The sequence below is a fragment of the Alexandromys fortis genome, unplaced genomic scaffold, assembly GCF_014885135.2.
Source record: "Alexandromys fortis isolate MF-2015 unplaced genomic scaffold, M_Fortis_MF-2015_v1.1 scaffold_0, whole genome shotgun sequence".
NCBI classification, from domain to species: Eukaryota; Metazoa; Chordata; class Mammalia; order Rodentia; family Cricetidae; genus Alexandromys; species Alexandromys fortis.
In genome coordinates this window covers 34,647,031-34,671,630 of record NW_026067949.1, presented here as the reverse complement: position 1 = coordinate 34,671,630, position 24,600 = coordinate 34,647,031, and the positions used below count along the sequence as shown (strand labels likewise).

General features: G+C 34.0%; 1 long non-coding RNA gene across 1 annotated transcript in view; it reads right to left on the bottom strand.

The window, feature by feature from the left end:
* Positions 1-24,600, bottom strand: part of LOC126506529 (uncharacterized) — a 58,331-nt gene that overhangs the window by 1,869 nt on the left and 31,862 nt on the right. The window contains exon 2 of the long non-coding RNA XR_007593240.1: positions 4,518-4,593. This is a non-coding gene — a long non-coding RNA (uncharacterized lncRNA). The remainder of the gene's footprint in view (positions 1-4,517; positions 4,594-24,600) is intronic.

The following is a 24,600-nucleotide window of genomic DNA, read 5'->3' as shown; positions in this document are numbered from 1 at the left end:
AGAACACTTGATGTTCTGTGAACAGGGACATATTGTATACATATGTACAGGCATGCATGCAAATAACATGTAGGAATATAAAATAAGTAAATGTTTCTTTAAAAAAATGACCAGGCGGTGGTTGCACATGCCTTTAATCCCAGCACTCAGGAGGCAGAGACAGGTGGAACTCTGTGAATTCGAGGCCAGCCGGCTCTACGTAGGGCATTCTTGGACGAACTCCAAAGCTACAGAGGAAACTCTATGTCAAAAAACAATAGAAATAATGACAAATTTAACAAAAATAATTAAGAAGCCTCTAGCCAGACCTTAACCTCTAGATCTAGGGCAAAATACAATGCTGTTTGATACTGTAAAAAAGAGTCACTGTTGCCTCTCTTGGCCTAAGAGAAAGCCAGTTCTACCAAACACTCAAAAGTTGTAAAGGATTATTGTTTACATTACTGCCAAACTTTAAGAAAATTCCCTTTCATTATAATATTGCAAATTAACATTATATATAATACAAAGTAGTAAATATTTATATAAATTATTTTGATTATTAAATTAATTTAATTAACATAAAAATTTATTTTCTTATAAAACCTATTTTTCTCAGAAATGATAGTCTCCTTCCTTCCTTTCTTCCTTCCTTCTTCCTTCCCTCTCTTCCTCCTTCCATTTCTTTCTCTCTCTGTCTCTCTCTCTCTCTTTCTTATTGATTTTTTTATTCTTTAGGATTAAAGTTACTCTTAAGGTTTTGATCACAACATGTCACAGCTTAAAAACTACTGTATCTAACACTAGATAGGAAGTTTTTTGAGAGGAATTCTTTGCTCAACATAGCTATAATGCTGAAGTTAATTCAAAAATAAATATAAAGATATTAAGATTAACAATTACTTCTATCAGAAAAGAAGGCCCTTTAGCTTAAGACATTATTTTTATTTTAGCAGATTTTTTGTCATTAATGATAGATTTTACTCTGTGTGGCACATCAGCATGTAGGAAATATTCTAGGGGAAACTTGTGTATCACACTAGGAAACAGCTAGAATGACTGCCTTTCAAGGCTTAAAAGATTTTATTTGCTCATTTTTCTTTGTATCTTTATAAAACAGAATTTCCCTAGCTAACACAGATGGGTTTGAACTTCTGATGTTCCAACATCAGCCTCCAGAGTTCTGAGACTTCAGGCATGTTTTACATCTCTAACTTCAAGGATTGAGTTTGGTTCCTAGGAACCTATAGAACAAGTTTCTGTATTCTGTTATAGAGGGGAAAGACTGCTCCTGAATTAGAAAGCTGCCAACTATGTCTGTGTATCTCTGATCATTCACAGACTGCTGTACTAACAACTTTGATGTATAGCTGGAGTATAAATGCCTAGGGAATGAGGACAGAAAACATCATTTTGAGTGAGGTAACCCTCACTCAAAGACATCACAGAAAGACGATTATCACATGTACTCACTCATAAGTGGTGTTTAAACATAAAGTAAAGAAACCAGCCCACAAATCACAATCCAAGAGAACCTAGACAACAATGAGGACACTAAGAGAGACATACATAGATCTAATCTATATGGGAAGTAGAAAATGACAAGATCTCTTGAGTAAATTGGGAGCATGGGAAACTTGGGAGAGGCCTGAGGTGGAAGGGAGGGCTAGGGAGGGAGCAGAGAAGAATGTAGAGCTGAAAAAAATTTAAAAATAATTTTAATGTTTTAATTATAGAAAAAGTTTCATCATTGCATCTCAGTGAGAACAGGGCCTTATTTCAGCCTCACTATACAAAATGTATGCATTGACTGTGGTTAATGAGCAAATGTAATTCCTTGTTATTAAACATTTATTTTATTTTGACAACAACAATGTACTAAGGTGGTCATACCAATCTTGTAGATCTGAGTTAAAGTTACAATTTAATATTGAACAATGAAAATCACTCACAGCAAAGCTATGCGTCAAGAAACACTGGGGCATAATTTTTAAATTATGTCCTCATGCACACATTACAATTGGAATCCTCCTTCTCAGCCCCATATTCTGAAGAGTGAGTTCTCTAGAGAGCATCCCACCTCAATGGTATTTCTAAATATTGTTCAAAACCCTAATACTTATGAGAATGTGAATACCTCAATCCCAGCTGGAAAAATGTCTAGAACCAAGACAAATGCAACTATTCTAATAATGAATTACAAATGTTATTTAACAAACATGAATGAGTGCAAGATTTGTCACTTCTGGGAAACGTAGTCTTTTAAATGGTCCCATAGGGGTTACAGGATTAAAATTGCTCACATATGTTATTTCCATTAAAGAATGATCATTAAACTTGCCTGTGACCACAATAGTTGTTTAACAATTGGTTTATTTAACATTTGAAGCTGCTTCCCTCCATAAATTCAAATTACTTCATTACTTTCTAATATCATAAGGATGCTATTATCCACCATGAAGAACTGTAGCATAGAGCTGCTTTGAGAGGGCAAGTTTTCCATGTAGATTTTTAGCAATGTTGAAGACTGTTTTACCTACCCTAAGTGGTTGGAGGATACTAATGGTTTCTGGAGGTCACAGAGGCTTAAAAGCTTTTTGTCCCTGCAATAACATGAAATAGTATAACATGCCAATCATGCCAAGCTGAGGGAACTAAGAGCTAAAGTTTTATATATATATATATATATATATATATATATATATATATATATATATATATGAATCCCAGCAACTATTTTACATGTATTTTTCAAATACTTTGTTGAATGTTACTTTTTTAAAATATGAAACTTGTCAAATAACCTATTAATATAAATGTACTGAAACATACTCAAAATACATCTAAAACTGTTTTCTCTGTACTAAAAGTTCATATGTACCCATATATTCAAATTTGCTTGGGGACTGAAATTGAAGTAAAGGTAAAACTCACTTCTTGTTTGTGTTCTCAGGTCCTAATATTTTTTTGTTTAAAAATAAATATGTGGTAGGCTAAAAAATAAAAGATCCAAACCACGTTTGTCTTTTATATAGACTGTCTTCAGATGAAAATGAACACAAGAAAAGAGCTAACCAATTTAGCAGGACACTTTAGACCCTGGCTTGAACTTCTTTGGTACATTCTGATACCTTTTACTTTTGAGAAATGTGATATGCTCTTTGTTCTGAATGCAACAATAAAGGTAATAGCTATTATAAAAAATATGAGAATAAGTGAGTATGTGTGTAAGTGTGTGTGTGTGTGTGCTTGAAAAAAAATGAGTATACTTGGTTTGATATGCAAGACAAGTGTTCACAGCATAAACAAAACCACAAGGTAATTACTCTGTGTTTTTCTTTAGGCTGTAGCAAGATGAATATGTCAAGATTCCTTGAAGGCTCCTTTGAGGAAGGCCTGTAAGTTTTAGCACAAAGACTGTCCCTAACTTGTAAGTTCTCTGGGTCATCATGAAGTGCCCGACCTGACCTTTTGGATCTGAGAGCACTTTTAAGTGGATTGCTCTTGGATTAATCCTCTTTTTGTTATTAGCAGTGCAGTAAAAGGCCACTAGTGCTGCTTCCTGCATCCCAGAGAACAGTCTATGGGATAAAGAGAGTGCAGTGATTAATTACAGTGTGGTCAAAGAAAAAATAATAGCAACACTGATAAGCTAATGAAATTGTTCCAATATTTGCTTGAACTCTTCTAAAAGCAAGTAAACAGAAATAAATTTATGTGGTTTTAATATGTTAAGCTTCATAGGTCAATTCAAAAACCTCATTTTCTTCACAAGAACAGAAATATTACTAAGAAAGATAAAATTTTGTCTGCTCCCCTTCCTACCTCCCCCCTCCCCTTCAACCCTCTCCCAAGGTTACTCCCAATTTACTCAGGAGATCTTGTCTTTTTCTACTTCCCATGGAGATTAGATCTATGCATGTCTCTCTTAGTGTCCTCATTGTTGTCTAAGTTCTCTGTGATTGTGATTCATGGGCTGGTTTCTTTGCTTTATGTTGAAAAACCACTTATGAGTGAGTAGATGTGATAATTTTCTTTCTGTATCTACGTTACCTCACTCAAAATGATGTTTTCTAGCTCCATCCATTCAGGCAATGAATATTAAGGAGTCAAAAGAAGTTAGAAACAAAACAAGAAATTCGTAAAGATCTAGGTATATTACTGAACAAAATAATACCTTAGTAGTTACTAAATAAGAGAACGGTAACTCTAAATGACTTTGGGAAATAAATCCTTTTTATAAAATTAGACACTGTTATAACACTTTTACTTTGTAAGGAATGGGGGATATAATCCGATTAAATTTTTTTACTCTTCCATTCAAGGAATTTGACTTGGGTTGTTTCTTCAAGGAACGTTCCTGTTATAGCCCAGCACTGCGTTCTCCTGTGCAGCAATTACATATTTCCTTTTCGTGTTTATGCTAATATAACAGGCAACAGTTATAACTGATTCAACACAGGCTCAGGCTCAAAACTCCACTGCTCTAAGATGGAAAGAGAAAGCTAAACTAACCAATAATACTGAAGGAAACTTACCATCAGCAACATGAGTCAGCAGTTCAGTTTCTCAGACCTGAGTTTCTCATCTCCAGGTTATCTTTTCATTTACTGTCTTTATCATTTTAATGGATAAATAGAAAAAGAAAAATACAAATATATAAGGTAAAATCAGAAACAAAAGCTGTGAGAAAACATTATATACAATGTTATAGTAATATATAATATTTTGAAAAATCTAGAGAAAATTACATTATACCAGATGACAACAAATGTATAGAAGAACACTAAAGAAGTTATTAGAAAAACAATTAAAACTCCACCATTAAAGGAGAAACAGTGAAAAACAATGAATTAGGTTTGGTTTCTAAGACTGATATACAAAAAGGCAAATTCCTTAGGAATATTTTAGATCAAACCAGCAAATGGGGATTTGATATCAACTTGCTAACAATAAAGCTAATTCAATTTCTTCATTAGGTATGAATAAAAATAACATAGCAAATAACAGATTACCACAGTTCACTAACAATTTATAAAAATGAAATAATGTAATCAGTTAGCTTTTCTTACAGGAAATTCATTTCTAGAAAAAATGGAAGAAGCTGAATTAATTTAATAACAGAATTTAAAGTGCCAACTGACAAAATGCACTTTCATAATTAAATATGAAATCAAATAAGAAAAGAAAACAAATTAAACACACTAAAGTTAATTTTCTAAACTCAGTAGAAAACACCAGACATTTTTAGACATCAAACACATGAAATAACAAAGAAAATTTTTCTTAACTATTATCATTTATGATAAGTGAAAATATTATAAATTTTGAGACAAATTATCAAGATTATTCTATTTGGTTATTTATGATCATGAAATTATTACAAATAAAAGGAAAATGCAGCAGAATCATTGAAATATTTAAATGGGATAGGAAAATTCTTCTATTTTTTAAATTATTTATTTTTATTTTTATAATAATTTATTTATTTTTATTGTATTTGCATTGTGTTTTGCCTGCATGTATGTCTGTGTGAGGATGTCAGATCATGAAGTTACAGACAGCTGTTAGCTGCTGTGTGGGTGCTGGATATTGAACCCTTGTCCTCTGAAAGAACAGTCTTAACCACAGAGCCATATCTCCAGCCCCAGAAAATCCCCTTATGATAGATGAGTATAAGATGACCATTAATCTGGCTTAACAATATATATGCATAACTCCAGCATTCAGGAGTGATCTCTCCAGGTAAAACATAAAGAAATTGCAAGGCCAGTCTGGGATATGCAAAGAGATTAGGCTAGCAGAGTCTACACAGCAAAAGCCTGCTACAAAGAAACAAAAATAATAAGAAAATCTCCAAATGATAAAAAAAATCTACATACAAATAATAATACAAATGCAAAATAAAACAGTAGTATAACCAACTATAAAGAGAAGTTGAATGTCTATTGTTTCTCAGAGAATAACCAATAAGTTATTATAAGAAATGCAAAACGATAAATGTTTCTAGGAGGAAAATTTAAATTTAAGAAATAAATACTCAAAGTACAATATGCTAATTCAATAAAGATCCATGAGCATTCCTGAGTATATTTTTTAGATTCTATTATTAATTAGTAAGCCCACAATTCAACTGAAAAACAAAACATGAAAGAACAGAGAATTATGGGGAACTGTGTTTATTGTATGTTATCTTTTTCTTAAAACCACTGTAACTATAATATGATTTTATCATGAGAAAGTGAATTAGATTCAGATAACAATATATCACATATAAATTTAATATAGAAGTAAGATTACATTTCAACTCAATGATAACAGGGAATTCATATATTTTATTAATGAGTATATCATAATTGATTGTTCATCCCAGAGCAAAAATATTTTCTAATTCATTTCTCACCAATGTAATGTGATCATCCAACACACTGAAAATTACAGTAAAACTAATTAAATCATAAAATTATAAAAACATTAATAATATACAAAAAACATGAAATGTATGATTTTCCACACTCCAGAAAGGAATCTATTACAAATCAAGAAAATTTAAATATGTGTGACAACATGAACATCCTTTCAAAATATCACCATTATACAGCAAAATAAATGTAGATGGCATCCTCTAAAAATGTTTACAGCCATTTTTTAAAAAAAGCTGCCAACAACAATTCCTATTTTTAATGAAAGTAGGAATTAATACATCATAGAATGACATTTTGGGCAAAACACTGAAAAAATGAACTAGAAACCCATCTCAAAAAGAAAATCTTTAGACACTAAAAGGCACAATGTGCTTCGTGACTTAGGAGTCAGTAACAATTCACAACCTCTGAACCGTCTGAATCACTCTGATGACTTTGTATTATTTGTCAACATTCAATATACTATTTGTCAGTCTCAATATACCCAAATGCTTAATTCCTTTACCTAAAAATTTGAGTTGCTAGATGCTAGAAATAGCATTACTTTTGTGGTAATTTGCTCCAAATTAAAACAAAAATAACCATAAATCTAAGCGTGTTGGATAGTGATGCTTTTATTGGAAAACTATTAAAATTCTTTCTTTGAATAATGAATTCTTTCAAGATCAATGAGTCTTACTTAGCAGTAAAAAGTCAATGACATCGTGAAATCTGAAGGAAAATGGATGGAACTAAAAAAGAATCATCCTGAGTGAAGTAACCTACACCCAGAAAGACAAACACGGAGTGTATTCACCCATAAGCAGATATTATACGTAAAGCAAAGGATATCCAGGCTACAACCCACAGACTGAAAGAAGTTCGGTAAAATGGAGAACCCTAAGAGAGACATGCATGGGTTGCCCTGTGAAGGGGAAATAGAAAAGCTCTCCAGGACAAATTGGGGTTGTGGTGTGAGGGAATGGGGATGAGAATACGCGGGAATGAATGGTCGAGTTGGGAGAAGGACTGAGGAGAGCAATGTAAGAGGCATCTTGATGGAGGGAGCCATTACAGGGTTAGGGAGAAAGTTTATGCTAGGGAAATTTCTAGGAATTCACAAGGATGAACCCAGGGATAACTCCTAACAATAGTGGAGAGGGTGCTTGAACTGGCTTTCTCTTGTAATCAAATTGGTGACTACCATAGTTGTAATCAAAGAACCTTCACTGAGTAAATGATGGAAGCATATGCAGAGATCAATAGCCAAGCACTGGGCTGTGCTCTTGGAGTCCAGTTGAAGAGGAAGGAGGGATTATTTGAGCAAAGAGTAGTCATGCTCATGATGGGAAAAGACACGAAAAATGGCTGACCAAAGTTAGTGGTAGCCATGGACTCTTGATTGACAGACTGACAGCGGGGGAGCCTGCAAAGGCCGAACAAGATTCCTCTGAATGTGAATGACAGGTGCATGGCTTGGTTTATTTGTGGGAACCCCAGCGGTGGGGTGAGGATTTATCCACGGTGCATGAGCTGACATTTTGGAGCCCAATAGCTATGGTGGGATACCTTGCTCAGCTTTGATGCGTTGGGGAGGGGTTTGGTCCTGCTTTAACTCCATATGCCAGGCTTCATTGATTCCCCAAAGAGGCTTTACCCTCTCTGAGGAGAGGACGGGTATGAGCACCCACAGAAGTGAGCCTGTTCCACCTTGACTGGAGGTCAGACAGTTTGAGCTCATTTTTCCTCTTTCAAAGTTGTTAGCAAGCAACAGATGTGGCTACAAACAAGAGATTCTGACCTTGTTGTGGTTAATTAGTGTTTTGGGTATAGAGGTGGATCTGCTCCACCTGGAGCAAAGGTCAGAGAATTCAAGTCTATTCCTTATATCATGTTAATGATGCTTGTTGCCTTCCCCCTCCTCCTTTGGAGTGAATTATATAAGCATGTGGAAAATAAATGCTGATGGAGTCAGTATTCACTGAATTTCCCTCCTGATGCTGTCTGTATCTCTGTCTCTTACTTCTATCATATCTCTGTTCCGTTTGCTTAATAATTCTAATCCTCACACTCCTACTATGGAATATAAAAATTTCTTCAAGGCTGGTCTTTGCCAGAAGGAGATGCGGGAAGATGGGGCAGTGAAAGAAGGGGAGGGAGAACGAACTACGGTTGGGATGTAAAATGAACAATAAAAGAGAAAGAAAGCATTCTGTGTCGATAATAAACAGATTTTCTAAACTCAAATATTTCTGTTGACTTAAAATACACAAATTGAAAGAAATTTTGGAGAAAAGAGTATTTTTATTTCCAAGCTTTTTTTCCCTTTCTGTGGCTAATTAAACATAGTTTGGCTATGTTTACCTTTCATGATAGAGTTATTTTAATCTTAACTCAAATACTCTTATCTAGAAAAAAAACTAATGGGAACTTTACTTATTTCATTCATTTTTCCATAGTCACAACATTAATATGTATATGGAAATTTACTCAGAAAAAAATTAAATACTTGGGATGAATTCAAGCTATGCAAACTTTGGAAGAAGAGATTAATTGGCAATTAGTACAACAATTAATTTCTTTCTTTTCAGGAGAAGTATTTGTACATTAGTCTTTCCACTTAAAAAATCTCTATAAGACCTAAAGATACATTTTGATATTGCTTATGAAGTTAGTCTCAAGTAAACAGTGAGTGAAAAGAATTAGAAAATTTACATTGAATTATTCTTTAGCCTAAAGATAACACTTGCTAATATAAATACCTTCTTATCATTTTTTTCCTGACTTAATTGTAAGAAGTTCTTATCTCTGAGATATGCTGATTGACCATATCGCACTCAATCATTTAACAATTTTAAATTCACAATTTTATTTATTGCCACCTTTCCAGGTTATCTTTGATTTACAGAATGCAGAGTTTTATAAATCAAAAATTTTCAATGGTACTTCTCATTTTAACATTTACAGTTTCAAAATTAATAAGTGTGATGAATGTTATTCTTGAAGCTTCAAATATATCAGAATTTTACTGATAAAACACATACTTGTATCTCAGTGATGATAATGAGTCAATTAGAAGAAAGTAGATTCTTCTGGATTTTCGCATTTTTCTGTCAATAGAGCAGCAGAAATGTGCAGAAGTGTTTTGAAATACAATGTGGTGCAGTTCTTAACACCTAACTTGGAAATAACCACTTTTCTGATGTTGAATTTGTCTTACATTTATTAGATAAAACATGGTCTCAAGAAGGTTGGAATGAAAGATATTTAATTTCCACCATCTCCTCCTTGTTAAACTAGCTAGTGCACTGTGATGGTGTACTCAGAGAAATTCTTCTTTCTGTTTTTTTTTTTTTTTTTTTTTTTTTTTTTAGTAACTGACTGTTGATTGACTCCAAGAGCAAAAATGGTGAACTAGAAGCTGGAAGAAGTGGCCCAGTGACTGAGTACTCATTGCAGAGAGCTGGATTTTGGATTCTAGCACCCTTGTCTAGCAATGCACAAACCCCTGTAAATTCAACTCCCAGATTTCTGACATCCTTTTGTCTCTGTGTATATTAAACAAATATATATTCTCTCTCTTTCAGTTAAGAGGTTTAAATTTCATTTATTTATTTATTTTTCTTCAGTTAATATTGGCCATATATTATTCCTAAAATTTTTTTAGGAATAATATATGCTTCTATGATATTATGCTTGTTGATTTTTTTTGTTGTTGTTCTTTCTGTTTATATAAATACTTATAAAGAAAAACAATAATTCAATATCAGTTTAATTTACTGCATCAGGCTTCTGACCTGTTATATGTGTCTTCAAGGGTACCTAAGTTACTTTCAACAAAAGAATCCTAATATGCATATAATAATAACAACAACAATAAATTAAAAGTATAATGTTTAAAAGAAACCTGAAAATTTTTATTTAAATTTCATGGGTCATTTTTGCGCAGAAAGTAATGATACAAAAATGTAATAACAAAATTATTTTCCTTTAATATTTTTGCTGAGTTCAAAATAAAAGTATCCACAAATGACAAGATGATGTGTGAGGTGCACAAGGTATTTACATTCAACATCAATCTCTCCTTGTAGCATGCTAGCTACAGCTTCTCAACTTTTACCCTTAATTGTCACGTTAGTGACTTGCCTATGTAAGTGACACTTGATTCAATCTTGCTGAAAACACTCCCTGTGCTGTTAAGTATCATTGGCCTTGTCTGTTACTTTTGCTTCTCATTCCTTGAATCCCACCTATTCCCTGATATGGGCTGTGATGTTGAAAACATTTGAAATCCTGTGGCATTTCTTACAGTAAATGTAGAAAACATTTCTGGAAGGAAATTTGGAAGTATCTTTCTCCAGCCCTAATCCACTCACAACTGTGATTTTAGAGGCTTCTCATTTGGTTCCTGGCTGCCCAGACTTCTGAAATAATCACACAGAAATCTGAATTTATTAAAACACTGCTTGGCCCATCACTTAGGCATATTGCTTGTTAGCGCTTCTATCTTAAATTAACCCATTTTGTTAATCTGTGTATCACCATGTGGCCTACTGGTAAAGTTCTATCCGGTGTTCAGCATCTGTCTCCTGTGGCTGGCTCCATGGCTTCTCTCTGACTCTGCCTTCTTTCTCCCATTATTCAGTTTAGTTTTCCCACCTAGCTCTATTCTGCCTTGTCATAAGCCCCAAAAGCTTCTTTATTCATTAACCAATAAAAGGAACACATATATAAAAGGACTTTCACCACCAGAAATGTCCTCAAAGAAGGGAATTATTTTGCTCACAGCTACTGAGGACCAGTGTGGAACAGCAGGCTGATCATACTCCATTAGAACACGCTACTCAATTTCCAATAATAATGAGAAAACACATGACTCAACTGCCAGGATTTCCTTGGTGAGGTAACTTACTGGACTGCCTTTCAGTTGACTGTCAGCGTTCCTCAGATGTCCCAGCATATGCATGGCACATCACATTGTCAGTTGCTACCTTTTCCATTTCATTCTGTCCAGACTTTTCAATCACTTCAAAATGTTCCATGGAGGATAACTCAAAGAAACAGTTTCTCAGTACAAGAGAAGTCCAGAGAGAAAAGCCTCATACCTCAATATGTGATCTAAAGACAGATTTGTTTCAAGCTTTCAAGAGGGGTGATGGAGTTCTAAAGTAGTGGGAATAAAACAATTAAATGGATAAGAGGGATCCAAGAAGAAAATTTTGACTAGTCACTGTGTGTATTTGTGGAAAAGCATAGTAACCTCATTAGGAAGCAGGTTTTGTTTGCACTGAGCCCTGCTAACCACAGCACACGAGGAATTATCATTGATTGAAACATTATTATGGATATGGTAAAAAAAAAAAGGGGGGGTGCAAAAATCACTGAAAGTCACCAAAATCTTTGATTATTCAGTTACCTAAGTAAAAATGGGAAGGATCCAGGTGATGGTGGCACATACCTTTAATCCCAGTACTCGAGAAACAGAGGCAGGCCTATGAGTTTGAGGCCAGCCTGGTCTACAAGAGCTAGTTCCAGGAAAGGCACCAAAGCCACAGAGAAACCTTTTCTCAAAATAAATAAATAAATAAATATAAAAATGGGAAGGAAAAACACATAGGGATTTTTAAAAACATTAATACATGAGGGGTTAATGCAGAACATAGAGATTCTCTCCAGATATATGACAAATCATTCTTTAATTTTCTTTTAAAGTTTTATTTTCTTTTTAATTATTTGCAAATGTGCACATGTGAGAGCAGATACTGAAGGAGAAAAAAATGAGGGGGTAGGATCTTATGAACCTAGAGTTATAGGTGTTTTGCTCTGGGTGTTGGGAACCAAATTAGAAAGATATTATCTGTAGCTATCGAATAAAGAATTGGAATTTTGATAAGGTATATGAAAATTCTCCATGTCAGTCAGGAGAAAGTAGTCATTGTTTGATAAACATATTATTTTAAAGCACATTATATTTCCTTGTTATTGTAATTTAATAGTTTATTACTGTATTGAAAGTTTCAGCATGGATATGACTACAAGTTATAACAGACACTATTTTATCTTTTTAACAGTTGCAAACGAAATCAAATTAGTTGTGGAATATTCACTTATGTAAATATGTGGTATATTTCCTTATGCTGTGGAATATTACCTTACCGTGTAAAGCTGTGTTACATCTTTGTATTGCATTTGTTTGATTATATTAAGCTGTGCTGCATTTGCCTGCCTAAGGCACTTGATTGGTTTAATAAAGAGCTAACAGCTAGGCAGGACAAGGATAGACAGTGCTGGCAGTCAGAGAGAATAAATAGGAGGAGAAATCTAGACTCTAAAAGAATGAGAGAGAAGGAGGAGAAAATGAGGATGAAAGAGAAAGACATACCCCGGGCTAGAAGTCAGACACAAGAAGCAGTGAATGTAAGATATACAGAAAGAAAAGTTTAAAAAGTCCTGAGACAAAATGTAGATGAAGAGACACAGGTTAATTTAAATCAAAGTTTAAAAAGCAAGCCAGAAACAAGCCTAAGCTAAAGCCAAGCATTCAAAACCAATAATAAGACTCCATACTGTGATATGAGACCTCAAAATAGAAGCCTGCTACGTGTTACTGTTTGGTGAGTATAATGGATGAATCATTCCTTTATCTGGAATGGATGACATATTTATCACTACAGCTGTCTGACTCCGTCTGATATTTTCTCTTTTTTAAAACATGTCCAAAGAAATTAAGAGGAGCACTTCCTGCCGATGCCAGATCTATATAGATAGCTCAAGATGTCACATGAGGTACCTAAGAGAGTGAACGTTCAGCAGTTATGTGCAACATCTCTCTTCACCGGGTTAAAGACATCTCCCTTACTGGAAGAACTATAAATACTTCTATTATTATCCTAAGGACTCCATTCACATTTAGAAGTGTTCGCATTCATTTCTTGAAATGAAAGCTTTCATCCTTAGATACATCTTCTCTAGGACTTCAGAGTATGAGAGACAGCTACAACTCAGAGATAGCAGAAGTCAAACTTACTATCGTGGTCTTCACTGACACCAAGAACAAGGCCATCAATTCCATGAGGAATAAACTTCTCCTGATGAAGTAAGCAAGGAATAGAATCCACTATCAGTGATGGTTTTTTAAAGCAAATAGGAGCTATCATATAGGCACACAAATAGTGTGGTGGTTTGAGAACAATCCCATTAGGTGTATAAGTTTGAATATTTGCTCTCCAGTTGTCAGAACTGTTTGGAAAGGAGTAAGAGGTGAAATACTGATGGAGGATGTGTGTCACTGGTGCCAGGCTTTGAGGCTGCACAAGCCTATGATATCACCTGTTAACTTTCCCTGTCTTATGATGATATCTCAAGATGTATCTCTCTGCTATTGCAACAGCACCATGCCTGCTGCATACCCCTTGCATGTAGTTCATGGACTCCAATGCTCTGAAGCTATAAATCCCAAATAAACTGAAATCTCCTATTACTTGCCTTTATTGTGATGTCTTATCACAACAATAGGGAAGTGAACATAATATACTTATATATGTAATTATAGAAAAATTATAAATTTGTTAGGAATAATTCCATAATTAGGAATTCCATAATGAATAATTTATTCCATTATATACGTATATATGGTACGTTACATATATACATTATATATAATTATATTATCTATGTAATTATATTACATATATAATGGAATAAATTCCTAATTATTCAGTCTGCAATCAAGACATCCAGAAAAACCAAGGCTGACACAGGTTAAATCCAAAACCTGAGAACTGAAACATCAAACTGACAGGTGACCCATTAGGTAGGCAGGTTCAAGTTATAACCAAGGTAGATGCCTTAGTTCAAGTCTATAGGGAGAAAGCAACAGTGACAGAGATAAAGTGAATAACGGGAGCAAAATCTGTTGTCACCAGTAGAAAGCACAGAAACAGGAGTTCTTTCTCGCAGATGGGAAGATTAGCATTTCATTCTGATAATTCCTTCCACTTATTAGATGAGCTGATCCCGTAACATTTTCATTCTATTAATTTTATTAATCCCATCCAAAGTCTTTCTCAAGTATAATCCTAGAAAATATTTGACCAACTAAGCAGTCAATGACTTGGTTAGTTTGATGTATAAAATAAAACAACATAGGTACTTTCATCTAATGTGATATTACATGGATATAATTCTATTATCTCTAGTTTGGTTTCAAACTCTTCATTTGTATGCCTGGGTAGATCTTTTTTTGTTTGTTTATAACATGCCATTCTCGTAGCTCCTGGTTTATTGGGAATATTATTTGGTTTGTTATTGTTTTGATTTTGTGGTACAGTTATACACTTTTCTGATTCAGTCATAAACATGGTGTGCTGCTGGGCTGGCCTGTTATGTTAATTATTATCATCTTTTATTTTAATGTATGAAAGAACTACCAAATTATAAACTCAAATTGTACTTTGTAGACACAAGTTACTACAAAAAATAATTTTATGTATGAAATTGTGATTTCAAGTATTGAAAAATCTTTTTTCTCATTTTGTTCCTGCGAAGTATATAAAACATATTTAAAGTAAATTGTTTAAAGAAGGTTCTGCTTACATGTAAAAGTTATTCAAGGAATAAACCTTATGGGAGCTGAAATAATACAGGCAACACTGTTTCAAGCCATAGGGGGAATATGTTTCCATGCTTTCATTTAATACCTTGAAATTAAAATAAAATGTTTCAAGCATCATTCTTTTCCTAGATATACTCGGGCATTTTGTAATGGCCCTATATTTTGCTATGTTAGCTTTATTTTTTTTTCTGTAGCAGTGATGAGTATTTTACAATACAAAGCAGCAGAATTTAGACAGCAACTTCATTGCTAGTCTGAAGACTTAAGACTTCACAAATTTTAGATTCACAGCCACTGAAATTTAAATTAGTATCCACCATTGTTTTTCTGGAGGATGTAATCATATATTTTAAAATGCAACATTTAAAAAAGCAGCACCTAGTACTTTTGAGTACATGTAAAGAAGCTGTTTAAAATATAATGCATGTGTTTTTTTTCTTCTCCTTTTCTGTATTTTAATTTTGGGTTCACTGGTATTTCGCCTTCATGTATTTCTGTGGTGTTGGAACCCATGGAACTGAAGTTAGACAGTTTTGAAGTGCCTCATGGTTCCTGGGAATTGAACCTGGGTACTCTGAAAGAACAGCTGAGCCATATCTCCAACCCTAATGAATAGTTTATTATAAGTTTAATGTCAAATAAATGTTCATATTTTGTGGAACCATATAATAAAGAGTTTAGAGAATCTCACATTAAAAGTTTATAAACAGCAAGCTATCAGAATCCCAGGAAACTGTAGCAGAAGTTGTAATAGGTCTTAAAAATAAAAGTCTGGAGTCAGACATAGGGGAAAATGCTGAGAGATCAGAGAGACAAAGGAGCAAAACCTCAACCACCTTACATATTCAACTTCCCAGCTGAAAAGAGACTGGGTTCCTGTCTACTCTTGCCTTATCACTTCCTCTCTTTGTCCAGCCATATCACTCCTGTCTATCTGTACAGAACTCCAGGCCTCTATGGTTAGATAGTGGCTATCTCCATTCTCTGATATTCAGTCAAGCTTTATTTGGACAAAGAAGAAATCACCACAGCTCACTACAGTGGAAATATCAACCATTAGTATTTCTCAAAATCCTAATCAAAGAGAAGATAATTAATTATATAATATAAACTACTGTTAAGATTTGTCATGGGGCCATTCCTAAATCATGCTTGGGCTTGACCTTGCAGGTCACTGATAAAATTTATCATTTTTTTCAAATGAAGATACATTTCTACAAGGTAAAAAAAAAACACTACAGTTAGATTTCTTTATTTTTAAAACATTTATTCTTCTTTCATACACTATATCCTGACTTCTGGCATTTCCTAATCATTTATTAAGAATGTACTCTAAGTTGGAAGATCATTAAAATTAATATTTCAAACCTACAAGTGCATATAAAAATTATATAGATGAAGTAATTAAAACCTTGCCATATATTTGCATTCAAATGTGTGTGCATAAAGGAGTATTTATCTGTCCCTTCCTTCTGCTGTCCTAAATAATATTTTTCTACCTGGCAGAAGCAGAACTGTTAGAAAATTTTGCCTTTCATAAAGATGGGAGAGTTTACTGAATGAAAGAGAAAAATAAGATGTTCAATTTGAGGACACATAACCTTGAAAGTCTCAGGAGAAACTTTAAGGGTTTAATAATTCATGTGAAGTTTTTCTCCTAAATTCAAATATGCAATTCAGTTCTAAAGACTTGTGCACAAAATTTCTCCTTGGAGTTGCAGAAGACGCTTTCGTTTTCCTTTTAACATGTACATGTGATCAATAGTATGCTATAGCAAAGAATAACTTTAAGAATGTCATTAAAGTTATAAGGGCATTATTTTAAATTCAATACTTAATAATACTATGCACATCTAGGTAAAATAATTTGTGTCACAATATGCGTTTTGGAATAATGTCTTGTTAAAGTTAAGGTATGGTGGTGTTCTGCATTTGCACAGAACAAAGTCATTAGGTCATGACAAGGCTATAATTCCCCTCTTCAGTTACTTGTTCCATTCTTTCTCTTTTTCACGGCTGTCATCCAAGGAAAATGCTCAACCTAAGACCCTATGATTCTGCTGATTTTACCATTTCAACAAAGAAACTCTTCAGAAAGCATTGTTGATTCAACTTGTCAATGGTTGATTCAATAAGGAAAGATGGTTTTCTAAGAAACTGCTTTAGATATATGGCCATCATACAGATTTGGATGAGGCTTTCATTGCCAGTAAATCACACCCTACAACGCACTGTGTTATTGTCCCATTGTGGCCTTGACCAGAAGGAATATTGCAGTGTTTCAATGCCCATTCTTTTCTTTTAGAGGTCTTTGGTTGTAAACATTCTTGAACACAGTAGTTATGAATTATAATATTTAAACACTTCATAAATAGAGGTATTCAATAAGAATAAGAGAGACAAGTTCCTGTTAGTACAAAACTCTTGCATTTCTCTGAACAGTCGCTACCCTACTCATGTAGCATAATTAAGCTGCATAGAAGGAAACTCAGATACAGAGTAATTGCTATCAGCTATCATTTTTCTGTAACTATCCAACTAACCTTATGTATAACATTAAAAAGTGGCTTTCATTATAGTAGACTTCTATTTCTTGTTAATTGCTTCCATTTTTCTTGAAGTCATTAATATTCAAAAATTCAATCACTGCACTCACTTCATTTCCTCTTTGAGATTCTTAGATGAAAGCCTTCATAAAGCTATAAAATACAAAGAATTATTTCCATATTGGGACAGTTTTTAAAGCAGGATTTGGAAGCATTGCTTTAGAGAGAATAAACCTGGCCTCTTGATATCCAACAGCCTAAAAATTACTTCAGAGAATATGTTCTTAGGATGGGGTCCTTTTGTCTCCTCTGATAATTGTTAAAATGTCCACATTTTACTCCAGGTTTTGTCCCCTTGAGATTTCTCTTTTATTCTAATCACACATAATTTTCTGAATGCTAAAAATATGTTTTAAATTTAGAGATTTATTTCAGTAACACTGGCCTTTCTTTCTTCAGAGGGCGGTGCTGAAAGCACTATTTTGCATTTGTCTCTTACACATATTTTATTCCTTGAACCTCTGCAATTTAAAGTACTTCAGTTCTATCTTTACAGTAATAGTGATTCTCTTATTTGTAAGTTCCTGTAAAATGTATTCTAGGGTTAGTTTAAAATTAAAATGCATATGTAGGGATGGATAGTCGCATGTTTTTCAGACATTTTGAATTAAATTGACTCTAACTACTATGCATACGCTTTACCAAGTAACAGAATTTTATTCAATGGTCTCTTTCCTTTTTTTTTTTTTGCTTCTGTCTATGATCACATTTAAGCAATTTCCTGACATTTCTGAAATAGATAGACATATTTTTGATAAAATATAAGAGATAAACAACTTAGAAGAGGATGATTTTGACTAATGGTTTCATGATTTTTAACTAGTCATTTAGACCCATTACTTTGAGTCTAGGGAGGCATTGTACACCATTCCCCTACGTTCTTGGTGGAGCAAGTATATATAGGATTCAGGACTAGGACTAACATAAAAATGAGAGGAGCAAGGTGTACTATCCCTTCAATTAGCACAGAACCAATAACCTAACTCTTTCTATAGTATCTTAACTACTACAAGACTTTGCCTCCAATTAGATCATAATCTGGTAACTAAGCCTATAGTTTATGGGCCTTTTGGAAACACTGATGAAAAAACACAGAGCAGTCTCATCATTGTCAAGTATGAACCTTTGTCTCATCCAGTGACTCCATCGCCTCTCCTGACTCAGCCTACTTTTTCCCCAGCATTCAGTTTTGTTTTCCCACCTGGCTTTATTCTGCCCTATCACAAACCAAAGAGGCTTCTTTATTTATTAAATAATAAAAGCAACAGATATACAGAAAGACTTCCTACATCAGTCATTTTTAAGTTCACAAGTTCATTATTTGAATAAATTCACAAGTGATTTTTTTATTGCTGTTGTTTTTGACACACTATTTAATCTTCAGATCCTTTGTACCAGGCATAATTTACTATTAGGTACTGTGGTATTCTGCTCTGTATACTATGAATATCATTGGTTAATAAAGGAACTGCTTCAGGCCTATAGCAGAGTTATAGGGGAGCAGAGATACATGGGGAAACTAAATTGAATGCTGAGAGAAAGAAGGGCAGAGGCAAAGAGAAGCCATAGGGCTGCCTGAGACAGACATTAGAAATTGGTTATATTAATATGTAAGAGTTCACCAATAAGTAGTAAGAGCTAATGGGTTAAGCATTGATTTAAATAATATGGTTTTTGTGTGATTATTTTAGGAGTCTGGACAGCTGGAAAACAGACAAGCAGACTTCTTCAACATATTGGCGTGCCAATGTGGTGGACTACAAATCCACATAAAACCTGAGAAAGCTTGGAAAGGAATCCTAGACACAAAAGAACAGAGTTAAGCACTGCTTCTGGGTAGCCAGCATTTTACTGGCAGCATGCTACAGCTCCTTTAAGAGAGGTTTTCCTGATTCAGCAGTAGCAGGAAAAAAGCAGCAATTTTGAAATGCAGACTTTCTGGGGCATGCTACCAACATGAACTCTGACTCTTTCTGGAGTACAGCTATGGAGCACTTGAATGTGTTTGTGGGCCCAGGTGATTGTATGCTCTCTTAGGAAACTAGCTGAAACCATGCCTGCAGCTCAGTGAACTCAGCCTGGGCGGGCAGTGGGATCAGAACTGCTATCATTCAGGGTTCCTACTTCATGAAAAAGTCTGCCAGACATTCTGTAGGACATAGTAGAAACTGACTGACAAACTGCTAATAGAGGCAAAACAGTCCTTCAAATTTCCTGATTCATGGAAAAGTCTGCTGGATACTATGGTCTATAGGCTTAAGATGGATGTCCCAACAGAAGAACTTTAGATGACAGTCCAGGTAGCAAGATCTCTGTCAATTCTAGAGTTTTGGAAGTTGTTACAATGTACTTCCTGTTTACAAAGGTAATACTATATCATTCTGGAGTCTTTGATGGTGTTGAAGAATTTATAGTTTTCTTTAATTATGTTAAAAGATAAAGTAGATATAAATATTGTAACCTTAATTATTGCTTGATACCTCCTGTGTTATATATAATTTTACTATGTTAAAGTTAAAAGCTTTCATTTTTATTTAAAGAGATTCACCTCTGTAAATTATGAATATCATTGATTATTAAATGAACTGATTTGGATCTATAGAAGAGCTATAGGGGAACAGAGCTAGGTGGAAAAAACTGAATAGAATTCTGGGAGAAAGAAGGGTGGATTCAAGGATAAGCCATGGAGCTGCTGTTGGAGACAAACACTGGGAACTTTTCCTGGTAAGTCACAGCTATGTGGCAATACAGAGATTACTAGAAATGTGTTAAATTAAGATGCAAGAGTTAGCCAATAACAAGTAAGAGCTAATGGACCAAACAGTAATTTAAATAATATGGTTTCTGTGTGATTATTTTGGGAGTCTGCGTAGCCAGAAAACAAACAAGCAGCTTCCTCCAACAATTAGGAAAATGATCTTTTCTTTCCACTGTTCCAATGATGATGCTACATTTATCATGTATGTTTTTGAAGGCTGTTCTGGTCTCATATGACTTGATGACAAATTCATAATTTATAATTAACACCAGTGTGAAAGTTGCTTCAAGTATTACCCTAGTAATGTATTTTCTGAATGAACACATGGGAAATTCAGAAAAAAAATGCTGCTTAGCATTTCTGCTATCCATTCTACGCTTCATTTCATTGCTCTCTGATGTTACTATTGGATCCTATTCCACTCTCGAATGTTTTAAAAGAGCCAAAAAGAAAATGAATTACCATTGTGTCTTCTCTTCTGTGCTAATAATGCATTAATTTTAACATAGAGTCTGTATTAATTACTATCTATTGCTGATAAAATACCTAATTGAGTTATTGATTCAGAGGTTTGCAATTCATAATGCTGGACAAATGCATGATGTTAAGAATAGATAGGAACTCATATCTTGATCTGTAAGGAGGAGGCAGAGAGAATGGGAAACCTAACTGGGAAAGGCACTGGGTTTTGAAACCTCAAAGCCTACCCTCAGTGACGCTCCCTTTCAACAAAGACACACCACCTTCAACAAGGTGACACATCATAAACATTTCCACCAACCAGGGACCACCTATTCACACGTATAAGCCAATAAAGGACAGTGTCATTCTAATCACCACATTCCACTTGCTGGCTCTATAGGTTTGTAACCATATCATCATGCAAAATGTATTTAGTAAAACTTCAAAAGTCCAATAATCTGTCATTCTTAACACTACCTAAAAGTCTAAAGTCCAAAATCTCTTCCAAGACCCAAGAGAATTTATTAAATGTAACCTCTGCAAAATCAAGAGGCAAATCACATACTTCCAACAACCCAATGGCATAAAATATCAATTAGAACTCCAAAAAATCAGAATCAATGCATATTAAAGGACCATTAGACCAAAGCTAGACAAAAATCACATAGCGAAAACTCTAAATCCCTTACCTCCATAAGATGTCAAAGGGCTTAGATGACTTTGAACTTCAGTTTTGTTGCCTGCTAGGTACATCTTTCTATTTTGCTAGATCCACTACCTCTGTGTAGCAATCCTTGTAACATACAACATGACTCTAAATTGTTTAACACCTTGAGATCACCAATGAAATCCAGGCTTCAGTTTACACAGTGACCACTCATGATCTTCATGAAAAGTCTTCTCTGACATAAATTTCCCTTCATCAGTAGTTTTAACCATGGAGGAAGATTCCAGAACTCTTTGATCTCTCATGCCTCTAAAGTCAGAACCATGTGGATAGATTTTCCAAATTCAGTGGCCTCTTTTAGAGAAACCCTGTCTCCCTTGAAACACATTTGTAGAGGTTTTTGTTGTATTGTTTCAGGTGCAAAAACTTCTTAAGGATTTCCCTTTTACAGTTGGAATCCTAGCTGAATGTGGTCATACTGATACTCCAATGAATATGAGGCCTTTCGATCCCTTTCTTTCTTTCACTGCAATTTTTTTTAAACTGGATTTTTAAAGATTTCCAGTAGTACCTAAAGCCTAGATCCCAGCACTCAAAAGGTAGAGACAAGTAGATCTATGAGTTTGAGCCCAGCCTGGTCTTATGACCTAGTTTCAAGATAAGTAGGGCTGTCACAAAGAGAGAGAAACCCTGCCTCATATTAAACAAAAATTAAACAACAACAACTAAAAAAATTCAGCTTTATATGTACAAAAAACCTCAGAATAACCAAACAATCCTATACAATAAAGGACTTTCCAGAGACATCACTATTTCTGACATCAAGCTTTACTATAGAGCTACAGTAATGAAAACAGCATGGTACTAGCATAAAAATAGACAGGTTGACTAATGGAATGAAGTCATAGACCTGGATATTAATCCACACACCTATGAACACCTGATTTTTGAGAAAGAAGCTAAATTTACACAATAAAAAAGAAAGCATCTTCCACAAATGGTGCTGGAGTAACTGGATGTCAAGAAGTAGAAAAAGGGAAATAGATTCATGAGTCATGTAAATTGACTCAACATAAATCTGACCATACTGAATTTGACAGAAGTGAAAGTGGTAGTAGCCTTCAGGGCAAAGACACAGGAGACAACTTCCTAAATATAACACCAGTAGCACAGACACTGCTAGCAACAATAATTAAATGGGAACTCCTGAAACTGAGAAGTTTCCATAAAGCAAAGAACACAGATCTTCACCAACTCCGTATCAGAAAGAGAACTGATCTCCAAAATACATAAAGAACTCGAGAAATTAAGCATCAAATTTCCCAATAATCCAATTAAAAATGGTGTACAGAACTAAATAGAGAATTTCAAATGGCAGAAAAGCACTTACGAGAATGTTCAACATCATTAGCTATCAGGCAAATGTGTATCAAAATGACTCTGAGATACAATCTTACACCAGTCAGGATGACTAAGATAAAAAACAAAATGATAGCTTATGCTGGAGTGGATGTATTCCCCCCAAGCAATGTGCCTCACCCTCTCTGAAGATTGGATGGAAGGTGGGATGGGGGATAGATAAGTTGGAGGTTGTGCAAGGATGGTAGGAAGTGGGAACTGGCATTGGTATGTATAATAAAAAAGATACTTTGTTTGCTTTGTAAAGGAAGAAAAGATTCAAAATTAATGAGTGTGAAAGTGTTTGAAAGCAGTGTTAATTCAACACAATGAAACTGTCATTTTAAATGCACTTAGGAGATAGATATAATCCTCTCCACCTTTGCTCCATGATAAATTATTTTTGCTATTAGCTATCTTTATTTCTCCTATCTGATAAGAATTCATTAATTTCATTATAGATCCTGCATTTCCAATACAGTTTATGCTTTTACTCATATTCTTTCCTATTAAAATACAAACATCAGGGTCAAATTAAATTTTTATATGAAGGTATTACTTTTATTTCCTAACCTGAAATAGGGGAAAGAATAAATCTCAATTATTTCACTTTCATAAAAATTTAAACCAAGTTTCAAAGCTTTTATATATTGTATATCTTTAATCAATGCCTATACCTTATTCATAAGAAAAACAGATATTGCCTATACAAAATATTTTTTCTGTGACCTAAAACATATCCACAGAATATTCCACCTGAACACCAACTAATATCTATTCTACTCAGAATCCCATGAAATGTGTTTAAATAGACTACATAATGGGACATAAACCTCATGTTACCAAATTCATACAAATAACTACAATTATCCTATTTTACCACAGTGCAATAAAATTTAAAATGATCATCAAATGAACCTTTATGAAGTGTACAAATTCTTCGAGATTAAGCAACACATTACTGAATAATAAACTGACCAAGAAGAAATTACAAAAGAAATTTTAAAAATTCCAGAATTAAATGAAATTAAACACACTATACAGCAAAAGTTGTGTGGGACATATTAAAACCAGTCCTAAGTGAGAATTGATACTTTTAAACACATTAATTTCAAAAACCAAAAGAATACAAATAAAATACAATGTCTCAACACAATAATTTGGAAGGAACAAGAACAATCTAAAATCAAATTTAAAAGAAAATGAAAGAAATAATAAAAATGGAACAAAAATTAATGAAATAGAAAGAAAGTTAATACAAAATCATCAGTGAAGTAAAATGCAGTTTCTTAGAAAATATAAACCAGGTAATTGGATCATCTCTTCCTTCATATAGTGCCTAAATATAAGTAGAGAAATAAGATAGATGATGAAAGGAATAAAAAAAAGTGTTTGTATAAAAAGCAAAAGCAATTGAACTACAGGGTTTAGTATTATGGATGGTTCCACGAATTGAGAGATGATATTGGCAGAGATCTGTCAAGGACACAGGAGGTTATGATTATAATTGTTAAATGATGAACGAACTGAATGAAGAGGATGATTGGTATATATATATTCATGTCTCTTAAAAATATTGCACCCTTCTTTTATTTATAGAATCACTTTTTTATTTTTTTTGTTTTGTTTTTTTTTATTTTTTTTTATTGAGAATAAGAAAAAAAAGTTTCCGCCTCCTCCCAGCCTCCCATTTCCCTCCCCCCCCCCCCCCC